The sequence below is a fragment of the Anas acuta genome, chromosome 4, assembly GCF_963932015.1.
Source record: "Anas acuta chromosome 4, bAnaAcu1.1, whole genome shotgun sequence".
Lineage (NCBI taxonomy): Eukaryota > Metazoa > Chordata > Aves > Anseriformes > Anatidae > Anas > Anas acuta.
The window spans coordinates 61,414,538-61,441,436 of NC_088982.1; the positions used below are offsets into that span (position 1 = coordinate 61,414,538).

The 26,899-nt window shown below is 43.3% G+C and overlaps 1 protein-coding gene and 1 long non-coding RNA gene across 7 annotated transcripts in view; one reads left to right on the forward strand and one right to left on the reverse strand.

The window, feature by feature from the left end:
- The window catches only part of SLC4A4 (solute carrier family 4 member 4), a 236,480-nt gene that overhangs the window by 95,717 nt on the left and 113,864 nt on the right, over positions 1-26,899 (forward strand). The gene's annotated exons all lie outside the window — the stretch shown is intronic.
- LOC137855173 (uncharacterized) lies at positions 10,123-18,453 on the reverse strand. The gene is made up of 3 exons (XR_011095560.1): positions 18,143-18,453; positions 17,418-17,625; positions 10,123-14,508 (listed from the first exon to the last, which is right to left on the reverse strand). It is a non-coding gene; the product is annotated as an uncharacterized lncRNA (long non-coding RNA).

The window sequence follows — 26,899 nt, forward strand, 5'->3', positions numbered from 1 at the left end:
CTGGGCTAAATTTGCTGCATGTGGGACCTGCTGATGCAGTTGTGGTTGTGCTGGCAACCGAGGGAGCAGTCACACGAGCAGAAAAGTGGGTATTTCCAAAGACATCCACAAATAGCTTGCTTGCCAGAGGCTGAATGAAGGGGCTCTGGCTGCTGTACGTACCGAAGTTGGGGTTGAGCAGGGCATGAGTGTCCTGATGTAGGCTTAGTGCAAAATCCACTAATGTGAATATAACCAACATCTGGATTTTCTTCTGTAAGCCCTGCTTTGTGTTTTCTGTTGGCTTTTGTGAACCTCACTGAGCTGTTCCTACTGGAACCTTCTCAAACGCTGATCCATAGTCTGTTTTTAAAGCTCATGTCCTTTTCCTCCTTCCCTTTTCACTCCACACTCTGACATCTGCTTATCCATCAGCAGAGCTGAGGATTTGCTTTTCCATTCGCTTCTTGCTTCTGCACTGGGAAGAAGGCAGGTCAGCCCCTTCTGGAGGGACTGGCACAGGTTGCTGCTGAGATCAGCTGGCAGGGGAAGATGCAGACAGTAGGGATGGATAAAGAGGGGCTCTCCGAGTGCCTCCCGTGCCACGGAGCTGAATCTCCACTGATCCCAGGAGGTGAGGAGGATTATGCCTGTGACCTACTAACCTCCTGCAGTCAGGATTGGGGGTTTTGGAAATGAGTGCACAGATGGCCACTCTCCGGATGGCAGCAGATGCTACTGATCTAATGAGTAGGATCAATCAATGTTTTAGCAAAACTGTGGTGCACGGATGTCTGTAGAACTGCAGTGCTTCTCCCTTCTTCCTAATACCCGCTGCTTCTGGGCCCTTTTTCCCTTCTTCCCTTGGCAGCCCCCCATTTGTCTCCTCCTTCGGATCAGTCTGGCACAAAGACACTGCAGATAATTTTGATTGCACAAGGAAGCTGTTAGGGAATTAGAAGATTAAGAAATGTGTGGAGGGAGAGCCAGGGACCTTGAGGCCAAAAACTTGTTTTACTCAGATGCCAGTAGGTTGTTATGACAAAATGGGTGTTAATGAAAAGAAAAAGGAAATCAATCACATACAGAACACCCTGCTGATAGCAGAGCTATAGTCTTTCTGCCTCCCTACAGAGTATTGCTCTAGTGTGAGCTTTACTGGAGCTTTAGCTTGCGTAACCATGAACCATAAAATAAATGTTTTTGTCATCATTCACTAAGGCAAGCTTTACCTTTCCCTCACAAATGCTTTTGAGGAAAGCCTTTTATTCTGTCTACTGCAGCTGTAGGTCTTGTCCCAAGGACCCACTGCCGGGTGTCTCTCTTTCTGTCAGGATGATTTCAGGGATGTTGAACTTGCTGTAAAGTTTCTGTTGTGTTGGGGCAGATGCTGTGTTGTGGACATGTTCATGCCTTGAAGAAACAACAGCTTATCGAGAGGCAAGAACTGCCTTTCCTTTATCTCTTCTGACTCTCGTATCTCTCTGACTTTTTGATAAGCCCAAGTGAACTATTTCACCTGTGACCTGCAGGAATGGAAGCCAAAGAACTGCCAGAAGAAATGGAAGTTAAAGGACGCTCAAATTTCTGAGAGACATTTCATCAACCTGAAGAATAAATAAGATAGGGTGAAAAAGGTCTGAGCCCTAGTTCATTAGTCATGGCAGATGATTTCCTTTCTTCTTTACTAGTGGCAGCCATTTCCCAGGAAAATAGTATGTTCAGTAAAAGAATTCAGTGTGGTATCTGAAATGAAGGCTCTGAGAGCTGTGCTTTGAATCCTGATCTGACGTCTGTTTGCTCAGGGGAGAGTCTTTCTGTTTGGATTTACTTGCTGGTTTGTTATCCATTGAGTGAACTTGAAAATAATGATATTAAGTGTATCAAAACTACGTGTGGGGAAAAGCATTGTCATCTGAAAGCTGAAGAGGAAAGCAGATGTTAGCTGAAATCGGAGCGATTCTTTACAGATGTGTTTGTACTTGTATTGCCAGATTTACATCTATAAAAATGCAGATTCCTCTTGGTGCATTTTGCCTTATGGTTTGTGTAAGCACTGGAAGAGTAGTGTAGACATCAGCAGTTAGATGGAAGTAAAATCAGCGGAGCCTTTCCTTCTGTTTGTAAGGAAACATATGAATGGACTGGTCCCAGCATGATCGTGGTATTGGGCTCGTGTTCAATTCTTGCTTCCAACTAGGGACCTTGATATTTAAATATAGTAATGGGAACTGAGTGCATCCAGCTGAGGAGGGGTGTTTGATTTAGCTCTGAGCTGCTGGTATATAATATCCTGTGAATTACATGGGTGTGCATGAAAGGAGAGGTATTTTGAGCAGCCTGATCTGCGTAGACCTCCAGCAGTTACTTGCTGTTGTGTTCACGCTCCAAGAGCAGCTTCATAACGACGTGACTTATTAGGCTTGGATTTCAGGCTCTGATTAATAACTTGGCTCCTCTGTGCTGAAGCTACATGAGATTTTTTTTTTTTTTTCTTGGTGAAGTGTGTGTCCTTATTTCACACTTGCAGTTCTGCTAGGGGAACATGGGATCATCAGCAGGAGGCTGAGACTGTTAAATCTGTGCTTTTACTTGCTTGTAACCAAACAGATTTTATGGTTTAAAAGTGGTGGCGAGTGGAAGGATGCTGGAAATCAGAAACGGAGCAGAAAGCATATGTGTCGAAACCTGTTTGCACTCAAAAGGAGAGAACTGGGCTCCACAGTGAGTCAGCTGTACACTCAGCCTCAAAGAGCCACTCATCATGACAGAAGTATGTCTCAGGGCCCCTGTTCCTGGGGGAGCTTTGGGCAAATATGGTCTGCCAGGGATGGTAGAAGATACTGATAATAGATAATAAACTTTATCTACATAATAAATATAGTAATTACACAAGTCTGAGGTGCTACAGTGACATTCTGGTCCTTGGTAGTAGAGCACTGATAACACTGTGGGTTTGGGGGGTATTTTACTTTTTGGTTTTGTTTTTGAAATGGATAAGTATCTCTTACAAGGTGAATGAGCATTCAGGAAAGGGGGAGGACAAACTAAATAACAGCACTCACAGAGAAGAGCAATCAGCAGGAGTTTGCTGCAGACAGTGAAACTGTGCGCTTGGCTTTTTGTGCAGAGAAGTCAGCAAGGCTATTTTGAAAACAGAAGATTCAAAGCTCAGGACATTTAACAAACATCCCGCACCAAATCCGGGCAGAGAGAGGTGTCACATCCTCAGAGACGCTAACTTAAGGTTTTGCTGGGACCCGCAGTCCAGATGAGTGAGTGTCTCCATGAACTGTATGGGAGTGGAGGGTAACGAGCCCTGCTGAAGCTGTCTAAAATACAAATGGTCTCAAAGAGCTTGCAGTGGGTAGCACTGTCCTTTGCAGTGACATTGCACCTTGCTTCTTCCACAAAATGCTCAGTGTGCTGTGCTAAGTGCATGGCAGCATCTCCATGAGAGGGTGGTAACAGTATCCCAAGGTAGCGGTGATGTTTCACAGCCGAACACTTTGTGGTTACTGTGGTTTGTGGATGACAATGAGACCAGCTTGTCACCCACATTCTTGTCCAAAAAATAAACTTGGAAGATGGCAAATGACAGGTCCACAAGGTTCCAGGAGCCGTTTTGTGGGAAGTTAACGTGGCTTGGGGCAGATCTGCTCCTGGAGGGGAGATGGGCTGACAGAAATTGCACAGACTACATGGTTTCAAGCCCATGGAGGCAGCGGAAACTCACAGGCTAGAAAGGTTTCATTCCCCAGGATGTGGGAGGATTTCGATGTGTGGCTTTGGCCTTTCGGTTCTTGGGCCTTTAAGAGCCTTCTGGGGAGTCTTGCAAATCTGCCTGGCTCTGCTGCCTCTGCTCCAGACGCTGAAGAGAAGAGGAAGTCTTCTTCCTGCGCCTTGCTCTGAGGCAGAGCGCTGACTTGAATATTCAGCTGGGTCCTGACTCTTCCTTGTGCGCCAGGTATTCCTAGAGAACATGTCTGACCCCGTTTTGTTGGACTCGCTCTTATTTGGGTTTCCCTTTATCTGTCTGGGACTTGTTCTGCCTTCTTTGAATATCATGGTTTTCTTGTTCCAGCCTGTTTCTATGTAAATTGCCTAGGATGGGAAACTTCAGAAGGATGAGTCTATAGAAAAAAGAAATGTAGTCAAGTGACTTCATTCCAGCATGCATTTCATCGTGGGAATGAGAGCTCGCTCTGCAGAAAGCAACTGCTCACCACCAAACGGTGTAAACTTATTTAATGGCAACAATTGTTCCTTTGGCAAAGCCTAGCTAAAGCTCTCTAGGGGGATTAGTCTAGGCTTTGCATTAAAGCTGGACTGAAACATACCCCGCATTCCTGGCAGAAAGTGCCATCCAGAACAGTTGTTTCACGTATGCTTCAAGAAATGGGGATTATTTGGGAATGGGCTATTTCAACTGAGTGACTGTTATGGCCTGTGGAGTCACAATTGCTGATTAGGGACAAAAGAAACAGCAATGTAACTACAGAATACGTTGGTGTAAATTATTCATGTGGATTTTTGGTGTTAAATGTTGTCAGCTGTACAGTTCAGGTATCAAGCTCATGCTCTAAGCTTAGAATTGGAAAAACTTTTCCTTGGGCTTGGGTGTGAGGGGGTTGCAGCTTCTAGGAGCCCCAAGAGGTGATGTGTGTATGGATAGCCTTGTACAATGGGTACAAGAATGAGGTGACAGGATCCATGCTAAAAATCTAGCTGACGAACTGACTGTTCTGGGATCTGTACAAAGAAATGGTGCTGGTTTCTTGTTGGTAATCCGAATCTGGTTTCCATTCTAGCTGCGTCAGTGTGGGTTATATGCAGTGGTGAAATGGGAAGATTTCAAATTCTTTTCCCTGATCTACTTAAAATATATATATGTAATATGTAAATGTATGTACCTGTAAAACAGGCAGTATTTTTTTTAATTAATTGCTTGCCTTCGAATTTAGATTGCTCTCTCTCTTGTGGGTTCCTTTAATGCTTTGGCAATAAATAAAAAGCTTCCAACTGCAGACAAAACCACATTTGGGGTTAAATGCATGTGGTTTTTGATTGTTGGACCTTTCATTTTGGAAAGAGGGCTAAAGAATGTCACTTTCTGTTAGGGTTCGGTCTTGCTTTGCCATAATGATCCTTGTGACTTCAGTGGTACCAGGTCAGGTTGTTGGTGCATCATCATCTGTCAGCACCTGCAGGAACAGCACAGGCAGAAGGAGAGCTGTGATTCAGGACAGCTCTGAGGAACAAATGTAACTTCAAGTATATATTTAAGCCGTGTTGTTTTCAAGAAGATTTAAATCCATATTTAAAGCTCAGCATCTGTTGAAGTGCTGTGCAGATTGCTGATATAAATAGTTTGCTGAACCGGAGCTGCTCTGTCTACGTGGGGAAACCTAGGAGCAGGCAGATTTCAGGGAGAGCTTTCGGCCGCTCTGCCACGCTGGGATGATGCAAGCAGAACGGCTTTGCCAGATGACTATTTCTGGTATAGGTTCCTGCCGTCCTTTTGCCTTTTCCTTAGTTCACTTTCCAGCGAGGACAGGATTTTAGGACCAAATAAGCATTTATTTTGTCACAAGAGGGAGAAGCAAAGCATAAAATGGGTCTGAGCTTGAGTGTTGACTCGCTACCTCCTGCCCACCCCCCTGGCTGACCCCGGACTCATGCAGGCTTACAGAAGTGTGGCTCTGCTGAGAGTTCCCCCCCAAAGTTTATTGTAAACTGATGCTGGAAAGATGAGCAGGGCTCTCTCTTCACTGGAAAGCTGCCAACATGCTCTATATAGCTCACCCTTGGGTCTCCCTTTGTAAGTGGAGAAATGGAAAGAGCTTTCTTCTCCCAGCATTACTTTTGAGGAGCATTCTCATTTTCCCTGCTACATTTACGTGTCTGAATGCCTGGTGGTGAGCTGTCACTAAATTAAATGCTAGGTGTCTCTGTAGTTTCTCACTGTTGAATTCTGGGTTGCTAAAAAGGGAACTCCAGTGGCCAGACCCCCGTGGGCTGAGATCTTTCTAGAGTCGGACAAAGTTAGGGCGATGAGCAGCTCCGAGTTCCCCTTGGAAGCAGTGATTCAGTTGCTGACCTTCTCCTGAGTCACAAGTGAGCCAGGCTGCCCACCTGTTGCTCCGAGCTCGTGTGCTCACCGACTCTGACTTACGTGCAAAAACGTATGGCAAGAGTTGGAGGTGGTCGCTGCGCCTCCACCAACCCTTTCCTCTAGCACTGCCTCGGGCAGCTCTGCTCATCCTGCTGTAGCGCATGTTCCCTTTGCATTTCATTTTCATTTCAGGTTCCTGGCTATGTCCCTTTTCAACGTGGTAACGTGGATTTTGTCCTAAACCTGTCAGTGCCTGTGGAATATAAAGCATTGCTTGCCCTTATGGGGGTGAAGGGGGTACTTAATAATTAGCTGATTAAGAGAAGCAACTTTCAGAAGTTGTTTATGAAAGGCGTAAGGAAAACTTGAGGAAAACACATTTCAGCAAACTGTCCTTTTTAATTTGTTACGGAGAAGCCAAGTCCTGCGGAGGACTTGAAGGCTAACAGCTTGCAGCTGGTGCAGCCCATGGAAAGTGATGACTTTTGGGACATCCCGTATTTCACAACAGTTGGAGCTGTAGGCTCATAACTGAAACTTGGCAGCATTTAGGAAGCTCTGTATGTATTCTCTTTCCCTTCGTTTTCTGAACAGTGATATAACAACTGTTAATTGAAGGGTTGGGGGTTAGTTTTGCCCTGCTGGCAAAGAAAGTGGAGTTATTTTTGCAGGAGAAAGTAGTCTGGTGGATCCATTTCGTTGCATATTTCCAAAACTGACATTTTGCACCAGAAACGAGCAACTTTATCCTCCCTCCGTGGCAAAATCTGAATGTTTTGGAAGGCAATGCATATCCCTCAAGTGCAGTTGAATGTTATTTGGGGGTTAGCAGAATAGTTGAAGTTTGAATTCTTTACACTTAGAGCTACAGTTCTGTGATGAAACTCTCTTCAGTACTGTCCTTAGACTAATCCCATCATTTTGTAATTTGTTAACAGAATTGTGTAATTTTAAAAAAAAAAAAAAAAAAAAAAGGAAAATGAGAAGGTATTTCCTTCATCATTCTGCAGTGGTTATTGCATACTTTTCATGGCTAAGAAACCTATTGATCAAAGTTGCGATGTTTATAGCCATTTTTGCCAAGTAATTTGGCACAGAAATGAGCAGGGCAGCGAAATGGAAGTTGTAATGCTTTGGGGAAGAACCTGTTCATTCCTGTTGTCAAAAGGGAATGTGGCTGCTTTAATCAAATTGAAGGGCTTTGAAGATATAGAGAACTCTCAAAATATGAAGTGATATTAATACGCACGTTTACTGAATTACAGACAAGACTGCTTTCTGGGAAGAAAAGCGGAATTGTGTGTTTATAGATTTCAGGAATGCTGTGCAGTACTTCATGTAACAAGTGTGTAAACGCTCCGTTGGTAAATGCTTATATTGGCTCATCATTTTTGGACCCTTGGTGATGATTATTTTACGGCGCCTTTTGGATGATGAGGCTGAGACCAGAAAAGGCATTTGTATTTCTTTTCATCCATTTTCTTTAGATGGAGAAGTACCATATTTGTACTAAGGTCTCTTTGAAATTTGGAGGTTTGGGAAGTTTGTTAACATTTTGGCTGTAGCCTGCTGTCTTCAGCACGTTTTAGAAACTGATGAATATTTCGGTTTGCTCTGAGGATTCATCTGGGAATGGAATCTCAGACAGAGGGCTTTGCAAGTCCTGGGAGCTGGGGCTACTTCTGTTCTTGGTTGAGCTGGAGATGAAAGTCTGAGTGACTGCAGCAGTCAGGTCACCTGCCTGCTGACTGCACTCCAGAGCTATGCTTCGTAGCACAATCACTTTCTCTTTTGGTTGAATCACAGTAACGCTTCTGCTTCTCGCTTGCGTTAACAGATGATGCATTGTCGTGACATAAGCTTGTCTACTTGTGAACTATTTATTAGTAAATGCAGCTTTTTAGAAGTGTTTAAAGTTCCTTTGGGTTTTCAAGGGAAGTGATTGTTTTTTTTTCAAGTCTCATTCAGTGAGAATAACATTTATAAACTGGTAGGTAGCCACAGGCCTCCTCTTTGATTATCTTCTGTAATTTTACATCTGTTTTGACCGTGGGTCTGTGTGGGTCAGGCTTGTGGTATTTATTGCAAGTGGTTTAACTTACTGCCTGCACTTGTCTGAAGTATTTGGGAGTGCTGGTGACACTGTGTTTTTCTGCAAGCATTTTAACTCAGCGCCTGTAAGAAATGGAACAACTTTTTGCCTGGTCAGCATTCACGTGGACGTCGTGTGTGTAGGAGCTGCAGCTCTTAGTGACTTCTGGCAGGGATGGGTCACCTGGACACTGCTGCCACTGAAGCTTCAGGGTGTGAAAGGAGGGGCCATGGGCACACGTCTTGGGAGAGCTTGAGACCTCTCTGGATGTAGGATCACGTTATGTGGTATAGCTGTCACTGAAAGACCATCCTCATGAGCAAGTTGTGTGAGAAGGGATGCCCTGAGCTGCTGCCTTCAGCTCCATCATAAACTGGGATTCTGCAGGTGTGATCTACGTGCTCTGGACATCAGCATGTGCCTTTGGGGAAAAATCAGAGAAGTAGTGCAGCTCCTGAGGATCTCAAGAGGGAATTCTGGCCTCCCTTGAGTTAGTCCGTGGGAGGAAGGAAGAGGAGACAGCAATTTTGCGGGGGTATCCTCAGCCCCGCCTGTTGGCAAGGTTCATACGGTGATTTAGAAGAGAGCAAGCAGCACTTTGCTTGACAAATGATATCTTGGAGAAAAAATCCTAACACCAGAATTTCTGAACTTGGGAAATATCCCAGAAGTAAGCCAGCATGAGTGTTTGTTTGTAGGGTTATCTACCAAGGTTATCTGCCTACTTCAGGTTCTGCACTGACAAGTGCCTTATTTCTTAAACGACCCTTTAAAACCAGGACGTGTCTATGCCATGGCAAGCAAGGAAAGTGAAATGGCCAATCCTTTCTAGTAAGTTGTCTCAGGACCAGACCACACTGATGGTGACTTGTCTGGGGAGCGGCTCTCTCTGTTTCGCTTGGCACACGCAGTCAGAGTGGTCCCAGGTTTTCAAAGACTTGCATTTGCATTTATCTGTAGGCACGTCAGAATTAATCAGCTTTATATATACACTTCCCAGGCATTACGCTTGCAATTTATTTTCATGCTGCTCCCGTGAATGGATGTGTTTTTTCATTAAGCTGCTTTCTGCTGTCATGCGGTCATTTGCAGAGCTCCCTGGGATGAGCTCGGACAATGCCAGGCTTTCCTGGGGGCCTCCCCAAGTACCTAGGACCATGTCTGATGTGGGAAGCCGTGTTGATTCCTGCAGCTGGAGAGCTCGATGGAGCTCATCCAAGTCAAACTGCTGCGGTGCCGTTCTGTGTACTGGTACCGAAAGGGGCACGCCCATTGCAAGCACCCGCAGCCAAGAGAGCACTTGGTGCGGAAGAGAAGGTGCTCTGTTCTTGGAAGCCCAAGGCTTCCGAAACATAAGGTCAGCGCCTAACTTGTTGTACAAACATCCTTCTCCGATTAAATCCGGTGTGACATTTCTTCAAGTAATGTGGGTTTGGTGTCCTTCATTTAGGAAGAACAGATTTTGCATAGCAAGAGGAAGAGTAAATGTTTTGCAAGAAATATTTTGCTTTCTACCAAGGTTGCGTATTTTCAGTTATGCAAAGCATGTGCTTAAAATGGGAATCTCCAGTTGAGGATAGCTTTTAAATGCAGTAATCTTAGATCAGAAATCCTTGAGGTTTATTGCTTACAATTTCCTGTCTCTTTGAGGGCTGGGGGGGGGGGAGGGTGGATAAAAGTGTTATGAAAAAAGTTTTATTTTGTTTTGTTTTTAAATCCAAACCAGGTCCTCTTTTGTTTGAGAACCTACAGTGAATTGAACTATTCTTCAACATGATGTTGTTTGCAGACATTTGACTTCATCTCAAAATTGAACAGAAAAGCTTGTGTTTGAGGGAACAGGTACTTGAAAGAGCCGTCCACTTTTCTGTGGCTCATCAACTGCCCCAAGGTTGGGAAACACCTGGAAAATAGCTTCTGCCTTATTTTCTACATGTTCCTTTATTTAATGCATTTGAGGGGTACAAGTAGCAGAAAGCCCCTGCCTGTTTCTTCTGAAGTTATTTTTCTGTGTGGTAGAGTTGCCCTTAGGGTGTTCAGCATCATTAGGATATTGAGAAGTGCACAGCATTCACATGGCTGCCTGTGGGTGGAAGAGGTGCTGGTGTAGTCTAAGTACAGCAGTTAATGCACAGCAGATTGCTGGCAGGTTTATTTCATAATCTTTTTTCTTTCTTTCTTTTTTTTTTTTCTTCTGAATTTGCTGCTGCATGAAAATCCATTTACTAAAAACTCAGGGGAAGAAAACAGATTGATGTTGATAGATGAGCACATGTGCTGTCCTCAGTTTGACTCCACGTATGCTGCTGCAACAGTCAACGTTCTAAAATTCTTTGAACTTGTCTTTTAAAAGCACCTTCTAGAAGGCAGCAGAGGACTCGTATCATTTCCTCTGTGCAGCTCAGTGGAACCCTTTGCAGGGACCATGTTCAAGTTCATAGGCAACCCTTTTTCTTAAGGAACTGTTGTACAAAGGTCTGTCAAGTTGTTTGTGGCACCAAGCAGCTCCTCTGCCTCGTACATCCCGTGCTCACTCTGAAATAAATGAAGTCCCCTGACAAGTTCGTGTTCCTTCTTCCAAACTCCTTCAGCATAAGTGACATAGAAAAGATATGGTGATGGTGGCTCCTGGAAAGGTGATTTAAATGGCATACATTCATGTTGCTCTTAGTTGCAACCCTGGTGAAGTTTGCATAGCACTTTGGATTAGAGGATTGGGGAAATGAGGAAATTCCTCTGCCTGTGCAGGGGCTTGGTTTTACATATAGCTTTAAGCAAATACTTTGAACTGAGGGGCAGGGGGAGGAGAGGAATTGTATTTCATAGCTTCTGAAAATCAGCTGCATATTTCTGAACATAATTTCCCCATCTCTTTAAAAAGTTCAATAGGTTTTAAAACCAAGCTTTTTTTTTTTTTCTTAAAAAAAAAAAAAAGGGGAAAAAGTCCCTTCTCTCTGTGTGTATTTGCATACGCAAATCAAACTGTTGAAGTTCTGCACTCTGAAATGCTTGAGATGAACGCACGTGTGTCTTGGCATGTGTATTGTGCATTTCAGTGAATTCCCTTCTGCTCTGCAGCCTCACTGCCGCCTCTCGGTTTTGGACTGCTCCCTCCCTTGTTGATTGGGGTAATGTTTCATTCCTCTTAGAGTCACAGAAACGTGTCTCTTACTCCGGCTTTTTAAGTCAGTAGCTGAAGTAATGTATGACACAGTTCATCAGGGAGCACGGTTTGCTTTAAAAAAAAGAATCCTCGTGTCACAGGGATTTGAATCAGTGAGTAGGAAACTTTAATTTAAATAGTGGATTTTAATCTGGTTATCTACTTTTTATATTTCTTAAAGGAAAGTTGATTCTCAACAAGTAATTTGCTGTTAATGTTCCTTTCATGTTGAGTTTATCATTCCATTCTGGAAGCCAAGTCACGCTTCCAAAGATTTTTTTCCAAGCTACAGTTATTCAGCGTGTTAATTTTTGTGCATTAGAAAGTAGCAACTAATGCACTTTTCATTTACTAGAGGCAGAACACAAACACCTAAATTTAGGCCTCTCTGTGTGGGTGTTGACGTACAGTGTGGGCACTTATAAACTCCCATTATGGCCACTGAAGATGCAGCTAACTTGCACAGTCAAGCCTGGAGAGTGATTCAGCACACCCTGAAGTAGACACCTTCTGGCTGCTCAGACGAATTGCTCCCTCAGCCCTACTGCTTCTGCTGGCTACATCAGCTTTGGCTCTCATAGGAGCCTGCACACTGCGTGGAAAAATGTGACACGTAGATGTCAGATGTCCAGTTTGGATTGTTTTGCTGGTGTCTGGCTGGAGGTTCAGGGGAGTACTATTCTATATGATCTTTGTCAAATTCTGCATGGATGGAAATTCAAATTCAGTTCAAAATATGCTAGGAAGGCCTCGTTTAATTATATTATTGAACTACCTGATGAGTATTGCTTTTTGTTTTGTTTGTTTGTTTCCAATTAAAATCAAAGTAGGAATCAAGGGAAGTGTTATCTGAGTTAGCAAGCTGGTGGAGTTTTCTGTTCTTCTTAGATCTCATCTTCTTACCCTTTCTTTTTTAGCTCAGAACTCAGAAGAAAAATAAAAGTTTTCCTGTTTTGTCACCTCCCATTTAATTTCTTTAATGTGTTGGATAATTCAGAAAATTAAACTGCCAGTAATATTATTTCTGTGCTGTGGAAGGAGATACCCATGTCAGAAATGAGGTGAACATATCTGCACAGTTTTGGCTGAGATGCCTGGCTAGTGATTCTCACTGGGATTCAGCAGTCTGACTTGCTCTAGTCTTTGGAATCGAACATATTTTCTGTTCTTGGTTCAGCGCTGTCTTACAACTCATAATGTTCTTGGTAGATTACAGGAGAGTGCAGATCTTAATATCAGTTGTTAGTTTTTAAATCAGTTTATTAAGACATTTCAAGGGAAATGTTTTGACAAAGCTGTGAACAAATTCTGCATCACTGTCCTGAAGAAGTAATGGTTTGGTGCTCTACTTCAGTGACATCTCAAGTGACTCTCCAATTTAGCTGAAGAGGATGTAGGGCTTGGGACATCAGTGGAGAAACATGTGGCCTCTGTAGCAAAGACCACGTATGCTTTGTGGCTGCAGAGGTCTGCCCCTTTCTTTGGATTTGAGAGGAGTTGACTTGGAGCTAACTACTAACTCCAAGAACGCCTCGTAGCTTTCCATGCCTAAGAAGAGATGGTGGCTGGTAGCTCACAGACCGATACTGCTGAGATTCCTCCTGGCACTCCAGGCATTTGTCACTGGGGCGTGCCAGGAGAATTCCTCACATTTCATCCAGTAGAAAGGGGACAGAAGTTGTAGTCCTTTATTATAAGGATGTGATCTGACTGTGCAGCTATGCAGCCCATGTGCTTGCGCTGTGACGGATCTTCCCATGTAGGAATGGAAGAACCTACCCATGTACTTGTGTGTAGTTGGGGTTTTGTTCTTGTTGGTTTTTTAATACAGGTCTTATAAGCATGTGAAGTCTTTCATGGTAGAATGTGCACTGTTTTGATTAGCAAATGCTCCGTGAGTGCTGTGTAAAGGAGAAAAAAGCAGTTGCTATCACAACTAGCGGCCTGGAGAACTTAGGAACTGTCTGCTTGTCATGCAGGTTGGCAATGTGGTAGCAGCTGCAGACAAGAGATAAGGGAAGGTAACTATTTAAATGTGGAAGTTGGATTGGTAAGATTGAGATCATTGGAAGCTCAAAAATTAGCCTGTAAGCAAATAGATAGGTTTTTAAAGCATGTTCTGTTTAGGCAAGTTAAAATGAATGTGTGGAGTTGTCATCTGTACCAAACCAGGACTGTGATGAATGCTGTGACTGGGATCTGAATGAACTGACAGTTTGATTGTGTTTTGTATGAGGGATCATCACCTGGAGTTAAAAACAGCAGCCAGTTTGCTTCCTTTAATCTGTGTTTATGTACCAACAGTGTAATTACTGCAGAAAAGGGCCAAGTCTTCTTATTCTTCCTGCAAGATACAGTTGATGACTTAGTTATCCTCACCGTAAAAGCAGTGGGTGCTGACATCTGGTGCGGGATCCTTGGATGCTGCAATTTTTGGCTTGTACTTGATGCAGCAGAAGGAGGAGAAGCAGCAGCCCAGGTGCCTGCACAGCACGCTCCTGGCAGAGGAAGCACACGTGGTGTTACGTGATCCAGGGGTGCTGCCTGAGCCCCTGTCACCATGTGCAGGCAGGGTCTCTATTAATAGAGCGAAGATCCAGGTGATTCCTGGCATTACGTGAGTGCTGGCTCTGGAGATTATGGGGCAGGCGCTGTGGTTTCAGGCAGTCAGTCCGATGGGACGTGTGTGTTTGCAAGAGAAGTAGAACCTCAGCTACGACAATCTTGAGATTGTCTTTAAGCTAAAATGACACATAAACGTGGAGACATACTATGATGAAGAGAGTTTGGGTTTTATGTGCAAGCTAATTAGACTAATTTCTGAGTAGCACAGAGCTTATGTGCGTATTTGGTGCGTAGTTGCCACTTCTCAGTATTTTATTAAACTCCTGGTGTGGGGGCTTGGGGATTAGCTGATATTAGTCAGGCACATGAGACATAAACCCAGCACATCAGAACTTGTTTCCCATGGAGGTCGGTAGCGCATGCTGCCAGTACTGTTAGGTGTAGCATATTGTAACTGGGGGGTCAATCACTGCATCAGTTGTCACCCAGGCTTCACTTTTAGAGGTGCTATAATGGCAAAAAGATGTCCAGTGGAAAGATTTTAAGAAGGAGGTCTGTGTTTAAGCATTTCTTTCTGATAAGGCTGTATCACAGCTGTAGGGTAGAAGAAAAAAAAAGGATGCTGTCAGCTGTGTTGACTCTAAAAGTCATTAATGGCAACTTCTTAGAAAATTCTGCGATAAGTTCACTGAGGCTGTGATTTGCATTGTAGAAGTTTCAAGGCAGTGTAAGAAAAAAAATAATAAAGTGCATTATTTGCAGTTTCCTTCCCCATAAGTTACATGATGCATGGTTTCAGAATTGTAAAGCGAGTAACAGAAGCAGTTAGTCAGGACTCAGGCAGTGAAGAAGTTAGTGCACAGAGGGTGAAGCATGAATGCTACATGCAGTTACCAATAGGTAGGTCCGTACTGCTCAGTATCCACAGTCATTACCATCATTTCCAAAGGGCTGCAGTAACAAAAAGAAGGTTCTGATTTTGGTTACAGCTTGGTTCATTGTTAATTTTCATTAGCTTGTTAGGCTGTGTTGCTGTTTCCAGCTGTTGCGGTCTTTACTGTATGATCAAACTATTTCAGCAGCTGTGCTTCCAAACGAATTAGTATTAGATTCCTCTTCATTTCTAATTTCCGTAAAATAGCATCTTCTGTTTCATACGGTCCTCTCTACTTGCATCCAAGTAGAGGGGAAACAGGGCAACCTTGAACTTGGAGAACTTGTGCGACCTTTAAGGATAAACTGAACAGTAACATTAACTTGTTCAACAGCAAAGGCAGACTGAATATTGAGGCATCTGGTTAGATCGTTGTCTTTGGGTGGTAGGTTACTCTCATCTTTGCCACCTATACACTAAATATAACATCCAAACAGTTTCTCAGCTCTTTTATTTTAGTTATATGATAGCACATAGTTAAAAATGAGAACTGAGGGTCCTGGCTATTTTCAATTACTTGTATCTTTGCCAAAATATAATAGTTAGGACTTAAATTTTCCATTTTAGGTATCTACCTCAAGTTCACATTTCTTCTTGGGAACAGGAGGAGGAAGGAAAGCAGAGAGAAATTTTTGTTTAAAATTCTGGAAAAGGTTTCAGAGAACCTAACAAAAACAAGTTTCTAGCAATCTTCTACTCTGGAAACTAGATCACACCTGTTTCACATCAGATGCTTGAAATTAATACCAGGTGGCTGTGTCTGCCGGGTAATGTCCCAGGTGAAAATTTGTCCAAATTAACCAAAGCTACAACCTTTTGGAAGTCTGTTTGCACATGTGCAGTAGAAGGACATTTGAATTTAGTAGCTGTGGCCTCTGAGGTCTTTTGATCTTCCCTGGGAATGATTCAGCCCATGTCCTAAATACTGACCCACGTTATGGGGAAAAAAAATCTTTGCAGTGAGAAGCAAATGTTGGAAGTGGTGGAATTCCCTGCCCTGGAAGTGGTTCGGGACCAAGCCTGAAGGAGCCTTGGGTAGGCTATTCTATTTGAAGGACCTGCTTTCAACACCAGGTTAGATGATAATTTCCAGAGGCTTCTTCCAGCTCTGGGTTGTCTAAAATTCTGTGGTCTGTAGGTAAAAATTGGTGAGGAGGGCGAAGGGGGGGAGGATTTTGCTCCAGTGATTCCTGACAGAAGCACTATTGTTCCAAGTAATGAAAGGTGTTTCCTTGTTATACAATGTCTGCTATGGCTGTGGCGTTTTTTTTATAATAATTATTTTTTTCCCCAGAGGCCTTAGCCTCTGAATTGTATTATAGGATGGTTTTTGTGAAATATATTTTTTTCCCCTTAGTCTTGTGTTGTGTTCTTGTAGTTGGATTCGGAGGCATAAATGTCTAGTTTCTGGGTGTCTGCTTTCCCACAGTGTGTGTGTATTTTTCATTCGGAACTTGTTTTAATTTTTACAAAGGAAAGTCCAGAAAGATAGGCTACATGTCCTATTCCTTGAAAATATTGTGCAATAGTATCTCTGACAGCAGTTTTTCAAGGTGTGAGAGGAAGGATTTTCAAATGCTTGGCTTTATCTCTTTGAAATATGCTGTGATTTCAAGGGAGAGGCAGAAATTGCCCCAAACTGTCAGCTTCTCAAAAATCTCACCAAATGCCTGTGGTCTGTTTCTAAACACCAATTCTGTTTGTACACAATAAGATCTTTGGCCAGTGTAACTAAAATCAGGTTTGCAAGTAGTGGATGATAAATTTAAGTTACTAGAACAAAGGTAAGCTTTTGGATCTGCAAGTAGTCCCACGGGTCTCAGCTCCTAACAGTTGGCTAACTGAGGAGCTGTTCTGGGTAGGGGCAGTGTGTGGTCTGATCCACTTCCCTTCCCCTGACACTGGCTGCTGCCAAATGGCTCGGATTTTCCCAGCCTGAATAATTCAGTTGCTTGAAAACTGGTGTGCCTGCTATCAAAGCATCACCCTCATTCTGGGGAGCAAACTGGTCCTACAAATATAACGTATTCTACGTGCTGGAGGCATCAACAGAAACTTGGATAAAGCATTTCAGAGAGCTTTTGGCTTACAAGCAGCACCATTTTGGTTTAAAAAAATAAATTTAAAAAAAACAAAACCAAAAAACAACAAAACACATCTCTAGCTGAAATAGCTCATTTCTGGAGTTCTACTTGAGAAAAAGGCCTTGGGAAGCCTTCAAAAGCCCTCATCTTTGAAGGTGAACTGTATTGTAGGGTACTTTGCTGTTGATGGTGAGAATTCCACAGTGAAAAGCGACCCTAAAAGAACCTGAAGTTTTCCATAACAGAGCACACTGGCCTTTTCAAAGGGACTCCGCAGGAACAGGAGGTTGAGCAGCTCAAGACCACAGGTTGGCAGAGGGAAAAGCTGACAGCTCCAGAATAACAATGGTAAACAACACATTGCTCAGACTGTTAATACTTCTGGCTGCAAGCGATTATTCACTGAGAATAATTCTGCAAGCATAACTTTGGCTACTTTTATTGCCATCCAGCTGAAAAGTTTGCCCAGAGCCTCCTTGGCTTACCTTGAGCAGCGTTGTGCTTTTGCTGAAGTTAACATGTAGGTGGATCATAGTTCCAGGATAAACGGCTGGCTGGGTAGTTCAGCATGTCTTTGGCCGTAATGGTGTTTTCCTCACCATCATCAAAGTAATCATCTGTTGTTAATCCCCCAAATTTGAACCTGTGACTTCCCAGGGACCCGAAGCCTTGCGTTGATTTTGATTTGCAGCCCTATTACAGACAAATTAATGTACATGAGTGACAGCATGCCAGAGAGAGACGAGAAGAAAATGAGTAATTAACATATATTGGGTATTACTGATTGCTTTTATGATTATCTGGATTTTGAGGTATTAGCTGGAAAAATAACTCCTAATCCCTTATTAAAGATAAAAGGCAAGTCATTAAAAGTAGAAGGTTGTTTTCAGTCCTGAGAAGCCCTGGAAATATGTCTTGGCTCCAGCAGCAAACTAACCTTAAAAGCCTGTAATTCCAAGTTACTCAGCTTAGTTGTTCTCCTCAGCAAGGGAATTTCTGAAGTTTCCCATGTGCCGGGAGGCGGAGGGGGCTGCGAGACAAAGCGACCCTTGTCATACCAACCGGGTGCTTGGCGCTGGGACAGGAGCCTTTGAATATCTGTATTAGCTGAGCCCTGCCCAGCTGCTGGGCTGTGAACTTTCAGCAGCACAAGCTGAGGTCACTTAACCGCGCAGCGCATCTCGAGTGGGAGCTGCTGGGTGGTTTTTACCTCGGGCTGATCCCGCACCGTGTTTCCAGCGGTGACACATCTCCTGTGAGAAGCTCCCAGCACACCTCTGCTCTTTCCCTTTCCCTGTTCCTGACAGCAGTGCCCACCAGCTGGGTGGTTTTACGGCTGGGTGCTAAACTCAATCCGCAGAACGGGCCGGTCTGAGTGCAAACCACAAATCCCAGCAGGGAAGGGGCAACGAGTGGCTGAAGTGCTGGGAGCAAGGAAGCGTTAAATCTCACGGAAGGGAAATGTTGCCATGTTATTTTTCTTAAACCCACCCTGTGCATGTGCCTGCTCCTGGGGTTAGAAGGAAAGCAGCAGCACCCCTTGCTGATTTATAACAATTAATGATTTGCAGAAACTTGCCACACACCAAGTGTTGCTGTGTAAACCAGTCCTTTTTAAAAAAAACAAACTAGGTTTCTTATTTCTGCATAATGAAATCTGAGTGACAGGAAAGCTACAGGGTTTTAACTTCAATTCCCCTATTTTATCAGCTTGATGTTTCAATGCATCTTGTTTACATACTTCTAATTTCAAAAAGCTATTGAAAATGAAGCAGGACACATTAAAAAGAAATGAAAATAACATGAAACAACTTTAAGGAGATCAATAGATTACAGCAGTTTACATTTGAGGAAACATTTGTCTACCAAACTGTTTTGGTAGAATAAGTTTCTGAAAACACTGCTCATGCCTGATTTGTCCTTTCCATCCCCAGTTGTTTAAAAAAAAATTAAGACTATTGCTAGCACCTGGCTTTATTTTTCTTTTTTTTCCTTTTTTCTTTAAGTCCTGAATTCCGACTGTACTGCTGGGCACCCAGTGCTTTTGCAGAGGAGGCCACTTTTTTGTACTTGAGGATGGATTGAAAAGGTACAGGTGGAGTTTGATGCCGTGTTTAGGTGGTTGAGCTCTGTTCCCTGAGTGCAGAGAGAGCAGGTGACAGGCTTTTGGCAGCCGTAGCCACTTGGGGCTAGAAACTCTTTCTGGGGGGACTGTGTAAAGTGCACCCTGATGTCTGGGCATGTGCAGCTTGGTTGGTTACAGGGTGCAGATCATGTAAAAGTTTTCCGAGACCCTTTTCTGCACCCCCTGCTGCTCTTGTTGTATGCACCTCCAGACTAAGAGTCCAGTGTCTGTAAAAGCTGAAGGTTTTTATTGAGTGTTTTGTTTTGCAATGTTGTGTGTTTACATTTCCTAGCACATGTGCTAAAGGCATTCAGTCTGTAACGTCTTTGTTTCTGTAGAGAAAATACTGAAAGAGAGGATGGAACAAAACCAAGCTTGCAGAAGAAGGTTGTTAGTGCTGAAGACTCAGGTCATGCTGAGAAGAAATCTCTCTTTACAAAGATGTGTCCAGAGTCCACGTTTTCATGCCAAACTCTTCCTTGGTTCTCTTGGACACAAAACATGTTGCATGTGTTGTTTTGCGGTCGTTTTGTTGGTTTCCTGTGGCTGATCTTGAGGGACAGCACGTGGAGTCAGACCGGTGGTGCTGGGGCAGCTCTTGATGTTTCCAAAGAGGTAGTTAGCCTAAAGCATCCTGAAAAACATCTTCAGTTGATTTCAGGATGTAGTATGTCCTCCAGTGAAGATGTATCTGATAAAGATCACTTCAATTTTCAATGAGAATGGCCATACAAGAAATTGACGTTATTTCTCTAATTCACTTTAAACACAAGCCTCCAGTCAATTGGGTTTAATTGCTCCTGCTGTCTCTGTTTAGATGACTTCTGTATGTCTGTGCAGGAACCAGAATAATTTGGGTGTGGACCCTGAATGAAACATTTTGGGGCTGTGTCATAATAATAGCTCCATCTCACTATGAGCCAAAGAAGTTGGAGATGAGGCACTGGGTGAGAAGAAGCCATGGGAACACTTTCCATGGAAAAGATAGCAAGTAAATTTACCAAGTTGGATGCATTTGTGTGCAAATGCTTCTAATATACAAACTTGGCTCTGTGTTGCTACAATTTCTGATCTCAACTTCCATCCAGACCGAGATGTCAAATAGATCATTAAAAACAGCGTGGAGTTTCCAGTCGCTTTTCATTACTACAAGTTCTTCTGAAAACCTGGCAAAGCACTCGTGTTTGGGCAGCAGATGTGATAACTGGACTGGAGATTAGCTGGATGTGGAGTTCACTAATGGAACAGAACAAATTAGGTTGGAAGGCACCTGTGGAGGTCATCTAGTCCAAACCTCTGCTCCAAGCAGGGCCAACTTGGTAATTACGTTATTAATGTTGGTTTCAAAGTTAGGATATAATGCCCAAAGTGCTGTTTCATTAGATAAAAGTGAAGGCAGAATAGAGCCCCAAGGAGTCACACTGCTGTATTTCTCACAAGTCACTCTGGTCTGTTTGGATGCCTCGGGGCTGACCGTGCTCTGAGCAGAGAACAGTTACATGTCCTTGGGAGCCCTTTCAGCACCAAAATGATTCTTTCTCCCGTACAGTATTGGGATGTAGCCTGGATGTTCTCTTTTCAGGACACTTGGAAATCTGGGTACTTGCTGCTGGTTGTCTAGGGAGGGCCCAGGATCTCCAAATCCTTTTTTGCCATATGGTAGAGAGCCTTCTGATGTGCCTGGGGTGGATAAAGGCTTTGCTGTTAGCTAAACGGTGTGCACCAAGTCACTGGTGTGAGTAGGGAAGCTGGGATTCAGCTCCCTGTTACGGCAGCCAGACTTATATGTGGGACGTTGTGTGGATGTGTTACAGCATCTGTGTGAGACCTGGGCACCTTGCTTCATGGAGAAAACTCCAACAGCTTCCCAACTGCTTTCTGCTGTCCAGAAGTTTAGCAGCATTGAGCAGTGTGCTGATACTGCGGTAACATCACGATTCAGAAAAGGCTGATGTCCAGTGATGGCAGTGTTGAGTGGATGTTAATATTGCCAGGATAGCCACGGTGTTAAGTCTTGTGCTCTGCTCTGCAGTCCTGTGTGCATTGCTGGTGTGCTGTGGAAGGAGGTCCAAGGTCTGATCCAAACCCTACTACAAACCATAGGACTTGTGTCTCCTTGATTCTTGTACAAAACCAAGTAAAACTTGGAGAAAATAATTCACTCTAGCCTTCTGCAGAAATGTTCACGGACAATATGGGTTAGCCAGTCTGTACCTCTCTGGGAAGCATCCCTCTGGATCCTTCTTGTGATGTTTGCTTCATCTGTTTTGCCTGGAGTGTGTTTAAAACAACTTCCCTGTTGGGTTCTTCATGCCAAGTGCAAGGAACTGCATCTTTTCTCTCTCTCCTCCTATGGTTTCATCTACACTTCACACGCACATGCTGTAAGCAATGAGGTTAGTACATGAGTAGTCCTGTTGTATCCTATCCTCATAAGTAGAACAAAGGAGACGTTGTGATCCTGTAAAATAAACCATTCCCTTGCGACTTGCCTGCTGTGGGGCTAAACATGGGGTTGACCATGAGGAAGGTCAATGCTTATGCAAAAATCACCCCCGTGCATTTTGCTAATTACAAGCAGCTGTTCTGTTCGGTCCAAGCCATCCTCAAACTGACCTCCTACTTGTTTTTTCCTCCCAACTGTCTAATAATTAACAAACTGCTTAATGCACGACAAAAGACCAATTAACCCTAAAGCATTTAGTGAACTACATGTAAATTAGTTGTAAAATGTTGCTGTAAACATTAAATGTTAGGCAATTACATAAAACAATAATTGATACAGTTGCATTTAGGAGCTTAAAAGAAAAAAAAATCTGCTTAAATAGTGCTTGGGTTCTGAGAACTCTGCTAATGGGTTTGTTTTTAACTGCAGCAGCCCCAGTCTGTGTAAGTCCGAACAGGCTGTGGCAGCTCACATTCGCTCTGCTTTTAGTCGTGGCAGAAAAATAAAGGCATGCTAACCTTGTGCACTTTTTGAAACCACAATGTGGGTGAACAGCAGTAGAAAATCTCCAAAGGGCAGTACCTGGCATCTAGAAAAAAAAGGAAATTGGATAAAATAATGAGATTTTTTTTTTTTTCTGGTGGGCTTGGTGGGATCCAGTGGTAAAGTGTGCTAGATTAGCTGAGTTGATGATAGTGTTTTCAGGTTCGTGCTGTACAAAATGTTCCAGAGCTTACTAAAACCCCAGTGTTGGTCAGGGTCCTGCTAGGATGAGCACCAGGAGTTTCGTCATTTATTGCTGATAAGTTTGTCTGTGTCTTCCTGTTTCTGCACTTTCATATCCTAACTGCCTCACATTTTAGCTTCTGAAAAATCATCTTTCCACTCACTGATGTGGTCAAGTTTCACACGAAGAAGCTGTTTTGCTTTTCTGCAAAATCTTTAATCCTCTTAATTGGCTCTCTCACTCCACGGTGGTCCCCTTGAACCACCAGTTCCCAAGCTCCTGTTGCTAATATTCTTAAATAATTCATTTTCCTTCCTTGTCTTATGTACTAGTTTTTCAGTTTGTTTGGGTCTTTGTTATATGTCATGTTTGCCAGTTCTGCTTTGACCTAAGCTTAGGTAGAACTGACATATTCCTAAATCAGAGAATCATTGAAGTTGGAAAACACCTCAGAGGTTATCTGGTCGAACCATCCCCCTGACACCAATATCACCCACTAAATCATGTCCCGAAGCACCACGGTGCAGTGAAGTAGGGCTTTGATACCTTATTCTCTGTAGTTGCCCTGCCTTACTGCTGTGATGTGTGCTGCATGTATATCTCCATGTTGCTTGCTTAGAATTCTATTCCAAATTTTTCCCCTTTCACTGAAAAACATTAGGTGTGTTTGAACTAGCTCTCTCCCTTCCTCAGTTTTGGCAGTATCCTTTTCCTGAGCATATTGATCTTAATTACAGTACAGTCACTTGCTGAAAGCTGGCCCGTGCTTAGTTTTACTGTGTAAATACTTCGGATAACGGACTATTATTTTTCTCACACACAGTTCTAGTATAATTCCTAGTTGTATTCCATTCCCAAAAGTGGAAAAATCTTTTACCTGCATTTGGCTGATTTAATTACAGAACCATGCTTAAAGCAGTAAAACTACTTTCCAGGGTAGGTGAGTCCTTAGCAAATCTACTGAAGTTACTGGCTTGCCAGAGTCAGTTTTCCTTCTTGCACTTTGGAGTTAGATGAGAAGAGCTCTTTCCTCTTCGGTGCGGTAGACGCCAAGGCTAACCACAAAATCTGGCCAGTTGACTTTCAGCCAAGGAAGGGTATGCATTGCTAGCCTGAAATCATTTTTCATTAACATTTTGTTGGCCTTTTTTTTTTGTTTTGTTTGTTTCACGAGCTTCCTTTTTTTAATCTCAATTTTTCTTCCTTTCTCCAACATTTGCTTTATGCTGTTGCCATTTGTTGAAATGCCTGCTGTGTGATACCCTGCCGCTGGACATCCCTTCCTCTCGCTAATGAGAGATCATCTGCCATTTGGGGGCTTATGTATAATGGATCAAAATACATACCTCCGTGCTACTCTTGTCAGCAGTTGATCTAACTATGGCAACTTTCAAGTTCCCAGGGCCCCTGAGCTTTATTTGGAGGGATGGGTTTGCGTGTCTGGGCTCTGCTGAGTGGTGGGGCACAGCTCAAGGTGTAGACCTTTGTGCAGCTCGTGTCCGCGGAGCAGCAAGCCTGTTGTTTTCCAGCATAATCCTGCTCTGCAGTGGTTTGGTGCTGATGTTGGAGGTGGGGGTGAGTCTGTGAAGCTAGGAGGAAAAAGGAGGCAGAAGCTTGAACGCTACTTGCTGTTGCAAGGGGAAACCGGCAAAGAACAAGAGCTGGAGAAATGTCACCAGGCTTTCAAGAACAAGTTAAATCAGGAGTTTCTTTCTGGGAAGCCAGTTGGAAGGAGTGTATTGCTGGCAGCTTGGAGCCACGCGGAGCCTGAAGTTAACGGTTGTTAATTTTTAAAGGCAGGAACGAAACTGGTTATTGTGTCTGTATCTCAATAGGGTCTTTCTGCTACTGAAATACCACTGCGAATGCCCTCTTCTGAATTGTTTTCGCTCAGAGAGAGAAAAATTCCCTCAGAGAAACAATTTATCCACCAAAATCTTTTATTTGCCTCACTAGTTACAGTACAGTGACAATTTTTGTCAGGGTGATCGTAACATCTCCAAGGATGCCAAGCGAGGGAAGTGCTGAGGATGGGCTTTTGGTAGGCTTTAAAAGATGGGATAAAGGAAGCTGCCCAAAGCACAGGTCTGAAGAGATGGATCTTCCTCACCTAACTTGCTTTGCTGCAGCGAGGAAGTGTGTGGAGAACCAGCATTAAAGCATGAAATTAACTGGTTTTGTAACGATTCTCAGGCCAGATCCTGCTGCTCTCAAAGTCAATGAAAGCATTGTCTGAACTCTCGTGCTGGCTTTGTAGCTTTTTAGATAAGTGGCTGTTAACCTTTAAGAGCCAGAAGGGCAGTTTGTCACTGAATGAAGCTTTTCAGAAGGTGATGGAAAAAAAGAAATGCTGAGCATTTTCAAAGCATCTCAAAGGCGGCTGGCGCCTTATTCCTGCTGATATTCAAGATGAGATGGGCTCAGAAGCGCCAAATCGATGTAGGCTACAGAACGCTCGCATTAATGTGTGTGCATTTGTCAGAACAGCCAACAGACACCGGTCATCTCTGTCACATCCAGAACGACACAGTCTTCCACCACAACTACCAGCTCTGGTGAAGACCAGCTGTAGTCATATCAACAATAAATATACCTTGATGTTTGTTTGTAACTTCTTTTCCCCTTTTAATTGTTTCGGTGCCTGTGTGCTGCATACTCTGTTCAAACCACGCAAGAGACCTGTATTCAAGTCTGTATGTATGCAAAGCAGTGGCAAAATCAGACCTAATTTATTTAGCTCTGCCTCTTTCCTCTCCCCCAGCAATAATTTGTGCTCTTGAGCCTCACAGCTAACAAGAGCCTGTGCTCTCGGAATGGCATCTCCCTGCTACACCAAGTTTGACACAAGGCAGTTGATCATAAAGAAATAAGAGTCTGCAGAACACTCTCAACGCATATATGTTGCTCTCAGACACCAGGTTGGTCTCCTGCAATGCCTGTTAGGAATATTAACACCCTTTTCCCTTCGTGCCTGAAGTGGATGAGGTATTTGGCAACATTTAAAACAGAGGGGGCAGAATGAAAAGAGTTGAAAGCAAAAAGTGTTGAATGCCAGAGACATTCAGTACTCCTTGAAATACTGCCTGGCAACAGAGATCAGCTCAATTTCAGCTGGAGACACTGCTGAAAAACACATGGAACGAAGGGCTCTGCATGCAGGAAAGTTGGAGGAGTAAAAAATGAAAATTTGCATGCTTGTGCTTGGCTTTCTTCCTCTGCGACACTGTTCTGCTCCGTCGAGCCCTTGCTGAAGAAAACTTCTAGAAGTGCTGAAATGGTCAGAGCTGATGTGGAGGATGATTGAACGGGACAAACAGACTACGATGAGATCCTGCTTGTGAGAAGAGCTTAATAGGCATAAAATTGTCTTGCAGCCGGAGGGCTGGATTTAAAGCACAGAGAGGGAAGGGAAGGGTGACTATTTCTTCTTGGCACTGCATGGAAGTTTAAATTCAGACAAAGAGTCCAGAGTTGTTATGGCTGTGTCCTTAAAAAGATCACTGCACCTCACTATTCATTACATAAAAAAGGAGGTGCAGGTAAATGATCAGTGGTGAGCTCAAAAATTAATTAATAGTTTGGTAGGACTGTTGTGGCCAATGGAAGGGAATGACAGTGCTAAGGGACAGCATCAAATCAAAATAGCTTTAAAAATATCTTAGAAGAGAGCTGCACTGCAGTGTTGAACGCAAAAGTGCTGTCTTTTTTTACTCACCAAATAAAAAGGAATTTTCTCACGTACTATCTTATGTTGAGTAGTTGCTTCGTGCACGAGCTGTGCTATTAATGCCCGTGGAACTACTGGGGGAGCCACATATGGTCACGAATGTGGTTAAGGGCACATTTGAGGTACTAGAATGGGACCCTAACAGGGTTACAGGGAGTTGAACAGCAACATCTCTGCAAACAAACTGTGAAAGCCATACTGTTTTTAAAAAAGGAAAACAAAGAAAAGTCCCCCCCTCAAAAAAAAAAAAAACAAAAAACAAAAAACAAAAACAAACAAAAAAACCACTGAGAATTACAGAACAGTTTTTGGACTTTGCTATATATGGCAGCCACTGTGCTACTAAATTGTTTCACTGGAGGCTTGACTGTTGTTCAAGTCCAAGTGAGGTGTGATTCCAGACAGCATCCCAGATCTGTGTGACAGTGGGATATGTTACAAAGCTCAGGAAAAAAGCTAGGCTTTCTCTAGATGCAGCTTTTTATTTATTGAAGTCTATTTGGCAACTGCTCAGTAATAGCTCCTTAAAAATGTGCTGCTGTTGCACTTTCACATGACTTTAAGTAAGATGGCTGACCTCCAGAACTAGTCAAAAAATACCTTTGTAATCCATATTTTGTACTGGATTGCTTGTTGAATAGCTTATATCATGCCAGTGTTTATAAAGAGTGTGCTCTGTTATGATGCATAGGCTGTGGTACAGAAGGATGGGTTAGCTGTTCACTAAAAAGAAGCGTCAAAGGCATCGCTGCCTTTAGTGCTATTTCCAATTACATGTGATGAACCTAGGGGGGAAAAGAAGTGATAAAGAGAAATCTCCTGTTTTTTTTCAGGCAGTTCAGCACCTACTAACGGGTAATTGGCATCTAGCTACAGCAGGCCTGACTCCAGACCAGCACCCGGAGGATCACGCGGTCTGCATGCACCCGACTCTGCACCCTT